This window comes from Bos grunniens, chromosome 14, assembly GCF_055505025.1.
Source record: "Bos grunniens cultivar Pamir isolate PY7600 chromosome 14, Bosgru_T2T1.0, whole genome shotgun sequence".
NCBI lineage: Eukaryota > Metazoa > Chordata > Mammalia > Artiodactyla > Bovidae > Bos > Bos grunniens.
Genome location: NC_141178.1, coordinates 13,048,677 through 13,058,721, shown reverse-complemented (window position 1 = coordinate 13,058,721; position 10,045 = coordinate 13,048,677).

Genomic DNA, 10,045 nt, shown 5'->3' with positions numbered 1-10,045 from the left:
AGGAAGGCTGGTGTACTGCAGTCCATTGGGTCACAAAGAGTTGGACATGACTTAGCAACTGAGCAACAACAGCAGTTCAGAGGACCTCATGTACAGGCAGATAAAAGAAAGTGTCTCATTCCTTCTGCTGTCTGAGAAACTACGGATATCTGATCGGACAATAGCTGTGAGTTAGCATTTGGGTTCTGGGGGTCACACGATTGAATTCTGCAACACAGACAAATAGTAATGGAATAGATTATGACCAGGGTGCATAGTCTATTTCTCAACCAAGGGACAAATTTACTCAGATTAGTATCAAGAACAGGTTCCACCCCCATTCTGCACGCCTGTAGAAACAGACACAGGAATATTAGCTACATTGAGTTGAGTATGAACTCACGATTAGATTAATATAGATACAAAGGTTTCATGTAGAAATATAAATATATATAATACATGCATGGCTAACTATACACACATTTTTCTTTGTTCTGTCAGCTGAGGGGACCTAGCGTCAACCTTCCACTAGCCATGATTGCACCTACTGCCCAGATTTGGGTTTCTAATACCATTCTTTAATCAAAGAAATCAGGGCTCTTTGGAGAAATAGCTGATTCTAGGACTGGGGCAGAAAATACAAGATAAACCTAGAGCAGCCTGCAGTCCCAGAAAGTAAATAAGTGTTCCTGAAAGATACAAGGGAGAGAGGAAGAGAGAGTGAAAGAAAACACCCATGCACACCCAATGAAGGGACACAGGTCAACTGAGAGCGTTCCCATAGCCAAAGCTGGAATAATTTGAGCAAGAAAATAAGGTACCGTTGGATTATAACGCAAAGTACAAAGGAAGTATCCATGAGTCTGCTGCTGCTGCTGCTGCTGCTAAGTCGCTTCAGTCGTGTCCGACTCCGTGAGACCCCATAAACGGCAGCCCACCAGGCTCCCCCATCCCTGGGATTCTCCAGGCAAGAACACTGGAGTGGGTTGCCATTTCCTTCTCCAATGCATGAAAGTGAAAAGTGAAAGTGAAGTCACTCAGTCATGTCTGACTCTTAGCGACCCCATGGACTGCAGCCCACCAGGCTCCTCCATCCATGGGATTTTCCAGGCAAGAGTACTGGAGTGGGGTGCCATTGCCTTCTCCATGAGTCTAGGCTGATTTAAATAAAAGATTGAATAAATTTTAAAATGGGAGAGAAGGGACAAATCTCCCAATCAGAAGGATTTCAAAACATTTATGTAGATACTTTGCCCCTAAGGAGTGGAACATAATGCCCACTCCTGGAACGTGAGCTGCACGTGGTGACTCCCTTCCAAAGAGCACGATATGAAAAGATGGGGGTGGCGGGGGCGGGGAGGATCTTAGGAGTGGTGGTGGTGACTTCAGAGTGGAGAAACTTGACAAAACGACCTCAGCCGGGTAATCGAGACCCAATCAGCGGTGCTAAGTCTTACTGATGTACCCTTGATAAGATGTGATGAGACTGGTACTTCTTTGATCTTCCTCCAGAAAACCCATAAACCTCATCCAATCATGAGAAAAACATCAGACAAGTATCAGTTGAGGGATATTCTACAAAATACTGATATCGTCAACAAAAGAAAGCACTCCTTCAAACTGTGAAGGTTGACAAAAACAAGGAAAGTCAGAAATTGTCACAGCCAAGAGGAGCCTAAGCAGACTGATAACTGCATGTAATATGGTCCCTGGATGGGATCCTGGAACAGAAAAAAGACATTAAGTAAAAACATGAGTCAACTATGACCTTTTTAGTTAATAATGTAATTAGAAGTTTATTTTTAAAACAGGGTGTATGTTTCTGCCCCTCCACTCCAAAAAAAAAAAGCTGAAAACCCCTATATATTTCATTTCCATGGGGACTTTTTGAGGACAGCTTTCTCTTGATTAATTTCAACTTTCATTTTCTTGTAGGGCGTATATTTAAGCAGTCAAAATTTTACACTGTCATTACTGCTGCCGCTGCTGCTAAGTCGCTTCAGTCTTGTCTGACTCTGTGCGACCCCATAGACAGAAAGAAGCCCACCAGGCTCCCCTGTCCCTGGGTTTCTCCAGGCAAGAACACTGGAGTGGGTTGCCATTTCCTTCTCCAATGCATGAAAGTGAAAAGTGAAAGGGAAGTTGCTCAGTCGTGTCCGACTGTTAGCGACCCCATGGACTGCAGCCTTCCAGGCTCCTCCATCCATGGGATTTTCCAGGCAAGAGCACTGGAGTGGGGTGCCATCGCCTTCTCCACACTGTCATTAGTTAAAACTTAAGTACTGCTTTTGCAACAAGTGGGCCCCTCCACCTCTGTCTGTCAGCTAGTGACTTTAATCATAATATATTCCATTCTCTTGAGAAAAGGCCCATAGTGGGGTCTGGGGGAGTTTGGGGGGAGTTTGGGGGCTGTGTGGCTGTGTGTGACGCCAAAAGTTCAGCTTCTGTGTACACCATTGGCAAATCAAATCTCAGAGTTTTGGGTAAAGAAGAAAAGGACAGCTTTATTGCTTTTCCAGGCAAATGGGGCCACAGTCGACTAATGCCTTCAAAATCAAGTGTCCTCGCTTAGGGAAGATAGTGACAAGTTTTACAGCAATTGTTCAACGAGGGCTAGATCAGCTTACGGACATTCTTCTGATGGGTTGGTGATGAGGCAAGTAGGAGTCCAGCATCCACCTTCTGGTCCAGCTGGTCTGGGGTCTCCAAGCTTGTGGGCAGCCTATCATCACTGATGGTTAACTTCTCCTACCTGGAAGCGGTTTTGGTCTCTGCAAAACAGCTCAAAGACATTGTTCCACTGATGGGGAAACAGGACCTTGCCCCAAGGCTGCTCTTGACTGCTTGTTTCTCCTCGGTCTCCCATCTCCCTCCCTTCCCTAAATAGTAACTGTTTGAATCTGCCCCTTGGAACTTAGGGAAGGTCATGGATGAGGGCTGTTTCTTGTAATGAAAGAAGCAGAGGACACAGATAGGCCTTGTGCCCAGGAACCCCCAAAGGGGCTCGGTATCATGTGTTAGCCCAAATGCTGGTTAAGTAGCATTCATCTGACTTTCCCCTCGGGTCACTTGTTAGACATGTGACTTTGAGCAAACCTAACTCACTTTCCCTTATATGTATCACTGGAATCTAGTCCTTCATCAACAATCTATTGTGGACTAGGCCCTGTGCTGAGTCCTGGGAAGACAGAGGAGTGCAAAGTGGCCTCTGTCCCCCCATGGGGTTTGTGGTCCACAATAATTAACATTATGAATAATTAATCAAGTTCTCTCATGTGAAAGGTCAAAGTGCGAGTCGTTCAGTCGTGTCCGACTCTTTGTGACCCCATGGACTTTACATTCCATGGAATTCTTCAGGCCACAATACTGGAGTGGGTAGCCTTTCCCTTCTCCAGGGGATTTTCCCAACCCAAGGATCGAACCCAGGTCTCCCGCATTGCAGGCGGATTATAAGCAAAAGCAAATAATCCCAACTTCAACACACACTACCAAGCGAGGGATGTGCTGTCCTGGGGGAAGTGAGGCTTTGGTGAGTTCCAAAGGATGGGAGGGGACAGGAAGGCCTGCCAGGCAGAGGCGGGGGCACAGGAGGCCAGCGCCTGGTAGGGGCACGGTGGGCAAATGCCCTGGCCTTCACGTCCCTCCTCTCCAGTCATCTAGCCAATCTGGGGAGATGTGCTGAATCTGGAGAGAAAGACACAAAAAGGGACAAGGGTCTCAAACATAACTGGCTGTGCTTAAAAGTCCTCTCCTGACCACTGAGGAAAAGCAAGAAAGATTTCAAACGGCAGAGCCAGCAGGCTGATCAGCGGCAGAGCCGGCCTCCCAGGCGGGCAGCGGCTCACTGAGAGCCCTCAAAGCTCCAGGTGCCTGAGCCTACACTCGCACCTCTGCGTCTCCCCACCGGCCCCTTCTGTCCCGGCTGCCTGCTTGTTCTCATCCCTTCTGTGCCGCGTGGCTTTGGTTTACGAATGACCTCTGCCATCTCCTGCCATCTCTCAGTGGCTCTGAGCTGCTTCCAGCTGGCTCCATCTGCTGAGAGAGACGTGCTTGGTTCAGCACATCGCTGGCCATCGGCACGCTCCCCAGATCAGGTCAGTTTCTAGGAGGGGTAGGTCACTGCCCTTGTCTAGAGCTTTCCAAGGGTTGGATTTATTCCACTGGTCCTCTGGGAGATGGCCCGAGCAGGAGGCTCTGTCTTTTATTGTCTTGATTTTGTGTAGTTACCTTGCCCTGCTCACAAAACCCCTGAGCTGTGTTTGTCCAAGATTTCCTCGTGGTGATTAACTGAAAAAGCCCTGGAGCTGGCAAAGCAGAAAGATGTCCAGGCATAAGTACCTGGTGAGATGGGGTGCAGCTGACCTCGGGCATGCCTGGAACCAGGAACTCTGCTTCTCAAACCACTCTTGTGCTCGCTTCACTCTCTCAGGAGGGCTGTCTGTACGAGACTCACAGCCGGAGTGGTTACAGCCTTAATTTCCTTGCTTTCCTCACTAGAGGAATTTAAGACTCTGTCAACCTCAACCGTGATCTAACTTGAATCCCAGTTCAAATAAAATGTGCTTTAAAAAATGAAAATTTCCACCTGACTTGATATTTGATAATATAAGAAAACACTGTTAATGTTTAAGACAGGATAATACTATTGTGCTTTTTTTTTTTTAAGAGTCCTTATCTTTTGAAATTCACACTGAAATATTTATTGTGAAAGCTGTGATGTTGGGAACATCTGCTGGATCATAGAAAAAGCAAGAGAGTTTCAGAAAAACATCTATTTCTGGTTTATTGACTATGCCAAAGCCTTTGACTGTGTGGATCACAATAAATTGTGGAAAATTCTGAAAGAGATGGGAATACCAGACCACCTGACCTGCCCCTTGAGAAATCTGTATGCAGGTCAGGAAGCAACAGTTAGAACTGGACATGGAACCACAGACTGGTTCCAAATAGGGAAAGGAGTACGTCAAGGCTGTATATTGTCACCCTGCTTATTTAACTTACATGCAGAGTATATCATGAGAAATGCTGGGCTGCAGGAAGCACAAGCTGGAATCAAGATTGCCAGAAGAAATATCAATAAACTCACATATGCAGATGATACCACCCTTATGGCAGAAAGTGAAGAAGAACTAAAGAGCCTCTTGATGAAAGTGAAAGTGGAGAGTGAAAAAGTTGGCTTAAAGCTCAACATTCAGAAAACGAAGATCATGGCATCTGGTCCTATCATTTCATGGGAAATAGATGGGGAAACAGTGGAAACAGTGTCAAACTTTATTTTTCTGGGCTCCAAAATCACGGCAGATGGTGATTGCAGCCATGAAATTAAAAGGAGCTTATTCCTTGGAAGGAAAGTTATGACCAACCTAGATAGCATATTCAAAAGTAGAGACATTACTCTGCCAACAAAGGTCCGTCTAGTCAAGGCTATGGTTTTTCCAGTGGTCATGTATGGATGTGAGAGTTGGACTGTGAAGAAGGCTGAGCGCTGAAGAATTGATGCTTTTAAACTGTGGTGTTGGAGAAGACTCTTGAGAGTCCCTTGGACTGCAAGAAGATCCAACCGGTCCATCCTAAAGGAGATCAGTCCTGGGTGTTCATTGGAAGGACTGATGTTGAAGCTGAAACTCCAATACTTTGGCCACCTGATGCGAAGGACTGACTCATTTGAAAAGACCCTGATGACTGGGAAAGATTGAGGGCAAGAGGAGAAGGGGATGACAGAGGATAAGATGGCTGGATAGCATCACCGACTCGATGGACATGGGTTTGGGTGAACTCCGGGAGCTGGTGATGGACAGGGAGGCCTGGCGTGCTGTGGTTCATGGGGTCACAAAGAGCCAGACACGACTGAGTGACTGAACTGAACTGAAGCATGATTTGTTTTTGAACACTTTTGTACAGCTTCATATGAATGAGTGACTAAATTTTAGATTCATTTGTCAAATCTTATGTCCTTGGTTTAAAAAATAAAACAAAGCCTGGCGTCTTGCTCTACTGTTGAGCACACTAGCAAAATTAGCAAGAATCTCTGACTTTCCTCTTTACTTCTGTCATTCGAGCTTTTCATTTATCTACTGACCCACTTGAACAGGATCTTCGTGACCTTAGATTCTGTTGATTGTCCAAGTCCAGGTGTTGTTGACCTACCAACAATGGATGAAAGATGTGTTTGCTTAACAATTGAGAAACAACGTTTTCCACATTAGACTCTGTTTGAGGTGTGAGGTCTTTTTTGCTATCTGCCTGATAATCATCATTCCAACCTTCTTTGCATGGGACTCTCGAGATTGGGAGGGCAGGAAATTAGGGTTTGAAAGTCCAGATTATGCTGTCCCCTCTTAGGCTGCGACTTAATACAAGGCTCTTGCCCCAGTGGTCTCTCTAACGGTTGGTGGGAGGGAGAAAAGGCTGGAAGGAGATCAGTAATGGTAGGAAATGGGCAAGGAAGTCACATACAGAGGAAACCGCAACTGGCATTGGATGAAAGCTACGGGAGTGGGAAGAGACGAGTCTGAGAAACATTGTGAAAGAACGCATAGAGCTTGGTGACTAAGTGGATTTACAGAGAGAAGAGGAAGGGAGAGTCAGAGACGGCCAGATGCCTTTAATCCGTGATAGAGGCAAAGGAAATGCTCAACCAGTAACAGAAAAGGAGAAGCTGGGGGTGAGGGCCTGGTGCTGGACAGTTTCAGACACGCTGAGATCAGACAAGACAGGAAACCGCCTCCCTTCTAGTTAATATTCAGGAGGGGAAGTGCAGAGAGGTGGAAACCCCAGGCCCAGTTAGGGGTCAGAGGGCGCAAGAGGGGCGGCACAAGTCACCGACAGAAAGGCTTCCAGGTGATCTTCCCATTCCTGTATGTGGCCCAGAAAGTGCTGATACTAAGCAGCTGAAATAGATCTATTTTTTCCTTTCCTCTTTTCTTTAACTTCTTACTACAGAACATTTTAAAAATAAAAGTAGAAATAATATGCCGAACCCGTCCTCCTATCACCTAACTTCAACACTGATCAGATTGTGGTTTACCTTGTTTCATCTCGGCCCTCATCCATTTCTCCCTGCATTATTTTGAAGCAAGTTCCAGACCTCATAGCTTTCCCAATACATATTTCAGAAGATAAGGACTTTCAAAATGGAAGAATTTCAAATGGACTCAAAAAAAAAAGCACAATACCATTATCATGCCTTAAAAATTAACAATATATTTTTTTAATCAAATACCAAGTCAGGTTCAAATTCTCATCTTTTACAAAAGTTTATTTGAATTAGGATTCACATTAGACCACAGATTGGGATCAATGATAGACTCTTAAGACTCTTTTACTCTATGGATTCCCTCCCTCCATGCCCTCTCTGATCCCCACGCCCTACTCCTCTTCCTGTTTATCTTTGAAGAAGTAAATCTGTTTGCCCATAGAATTTCCCACACTCTGGGTCTTGCTGGTTGCATTTCCCTGGTGTCTGTTTATGTCCTGTAACCTGGAAGCCCTGATGAGATTTAGACCCATCTTCATTTTGAAGATTATGCAAAAAGATGTCCAGTGAAGGGTGTTGTAGGGAGTCAGGGCAGCAGATATGATCAGCAGGGAAAAAGTGTGAACTGAGAGGGGTCTGAGGCCCCTGAGGCCCCTTAGCAAGAGTGACATTTGAGGGGCAGGCAAAGAAAGAGACACCTGGGACCCAGGGGCAGAGGCACAGCCAGGCCAAGGCTGAAGCTCAGACCAGGTGGTGGAGCACGCAGGTGTCTTCACTCCGGCCGTGGTAGAGTTACTTACCCGGAATCACCTGCAGTCGAAAGCAAAGGTTCTTCTGCAGGGGCTTCGCATGGCCCCGGGGAGAAAACAGGCACAAACACTGCCAGATGTGTGTGCCACGCAAGAACCAAGCTGAGAACCGAACAAGCACAGCTCCCGGTGGCTTTGATCTAGCATCCCCTTGGAGGAAGGGGCAGCCGGGCTTGATGCCCGATACCCCGTCACATGACGGGGCCAGACAGGGTCCTCCTGGCCCCCAGTGTGCCCACCTCTTGCAACAGTCCCTGCAGCTGCCTTTGCAATTACACCCTCACCCACTCACCTGCCCAGCGCCCTCCCACACAAGGGGTGTCCTTTCCCAGCTGGTGCCAGGCTCCTCATTCAGGTGCTGGAGAGATCCCAGGGATGCCTGCTTTCCCTCACTGCTCAGGGGCCCTTGTTGTGTTGTTCAATCACTCAGTCACGTCCGACTCTGCGAACTCATGGACTGTAGCCCGCCAGGCTCCTCTGTCCATGTAATTCTCCAGGCAAGAATACTGGAGCGGGTTGCCATTCCCTTCTCCAGGAGATCTTCCCGACCCAGAGATTGAGTCAGGTCTCCTGCACTGAAGGCAGACTCTTTATCGACCGAGCTACCAGGGAAGCCCCTGGCTCTTAGTACATGGCCAGGACTGGGGAGGCAGGAGAGGTGGAAGGAAATGAAACTTATGATCTTATTGAACATGGAGAAAGGAGTTATGCTGGTGCTGAGGTGGAGACGGGCAATTTTTGTTATTCCTCTCCCCATAAGGTAAGGACTTCCCTGGTGGCTCAGATGGTAAAGCATCTGCCTATAGTGCGGGAGACCCGGGTTGAATCCCTGGGTCGGGAAGATCTCCTGGAGAAGGAAATGGCAACCCACTCCAGTATTCTTGCCTGGAAAATCCCATGGATGGAGGACCCTGGTAGGCTACAGTCCATGGGGTCACAAAGAGTCGGACACGACTGAGCGACTTCACTTTCACTTTCACCATAAGGTAAAGCCAGTCTGTGTACAGTGAAAGAAGTCTTGAAAGAGTGGATGCCAACCACAGGAAACCCTCCTCTGCCTTGCACTGAACCCCTGCCAACATAGCTCATGTCCTCACCAAAAGCCCCCTAAGAGGATCTCTGCCACAAACAAGGCCCAGGGCAGAGGCGGGGACCTGTGGAACACGGCTGGTTCAGAGGTGCCCAGGTGTTGCTGGAGCTGAGCCCTGGGTCAGGAATGACTTCAGCCCCAGGCTCTCAAGACTCCCGCAGGCCCCTCAGCCCCCGCCTCTTAAAGGAAGGACACGTCTCCCCATCCAAAGGCATCTCTGGAGGAATTCTGTCGGAAATGACTTACTGGCCATTGGAGCTACCAAGCAAGGTATTTCCGGACGTGATCCCTTCTCCCTGTGCCCACTGAACAGGATGCAAGCTCCCTGAAGCCCTCACAGAGAAGCTGCAAAGGCCGTGGGGTCAGGTCTGATAAGTGGCCAATGTCTTAAACACCCTCCTGCAGGCCCAGAGCCCCCAGGACAGCCTTGGGTCATATGCACGCCTGCAAGGCAGACTGGCTAATGGGCCTCTGTGCTGCGGAAGTTCTGTTCGGCTCTCGGATAACCCACCATATGGTACTAACAGATGCAACACCCCTTGGTTTGATTGGGCAAGGAGGGTAGGTGTAACTTCTGGGTGATTTGGATTTTCACCAGTATTGTTTTCCTGTTAAAGGCATTGTTTTTTTACAGTTTGTCGCTTTTCTAAAAATTATTTTCTCCCTCTGACTTGGACAAATAATAAAGGGAAGGTGACTAGAGGGGGAAGAATATGGGAAGGAATCATGGGAGATATGCTTTAAAACCACAAATCTGAGGAAAAGGAGGCGTGAGGGTTTTTCTGTTTGTAACTGCAGTTAAATTGCACAGCACAGCGCTGCAGAAGTGAACTATGATGCCAGGAGTGCTCTGCCCAGCTGCTGGCTGTTGATACATTTTAATTCTTGTGTGTTACAGTAACGGTTGTAGTGGATATGAATTATCTGCTGTCTGCTCTATCTCTTAAATATAGCTCTGGATTAAGGGATTTTATGTGCTTTTTGTTTGGTTTATATAACAAAATTGGGAGGGTTTTGTTTATACTTCAAGGTGGAAAGAAACCAAGTATTCATTTTTAGAAGCTTATTCTCTAAAGTTGAAAGAGATTTTTTTTTTAATGTATTTTCTTCTCTTAAGGTTCTTCGATAATATGAATTCATTAAAGCGTTCAAAATGTAGAAGTCCAAGTTTCATACCTTAATGGCAGTCTA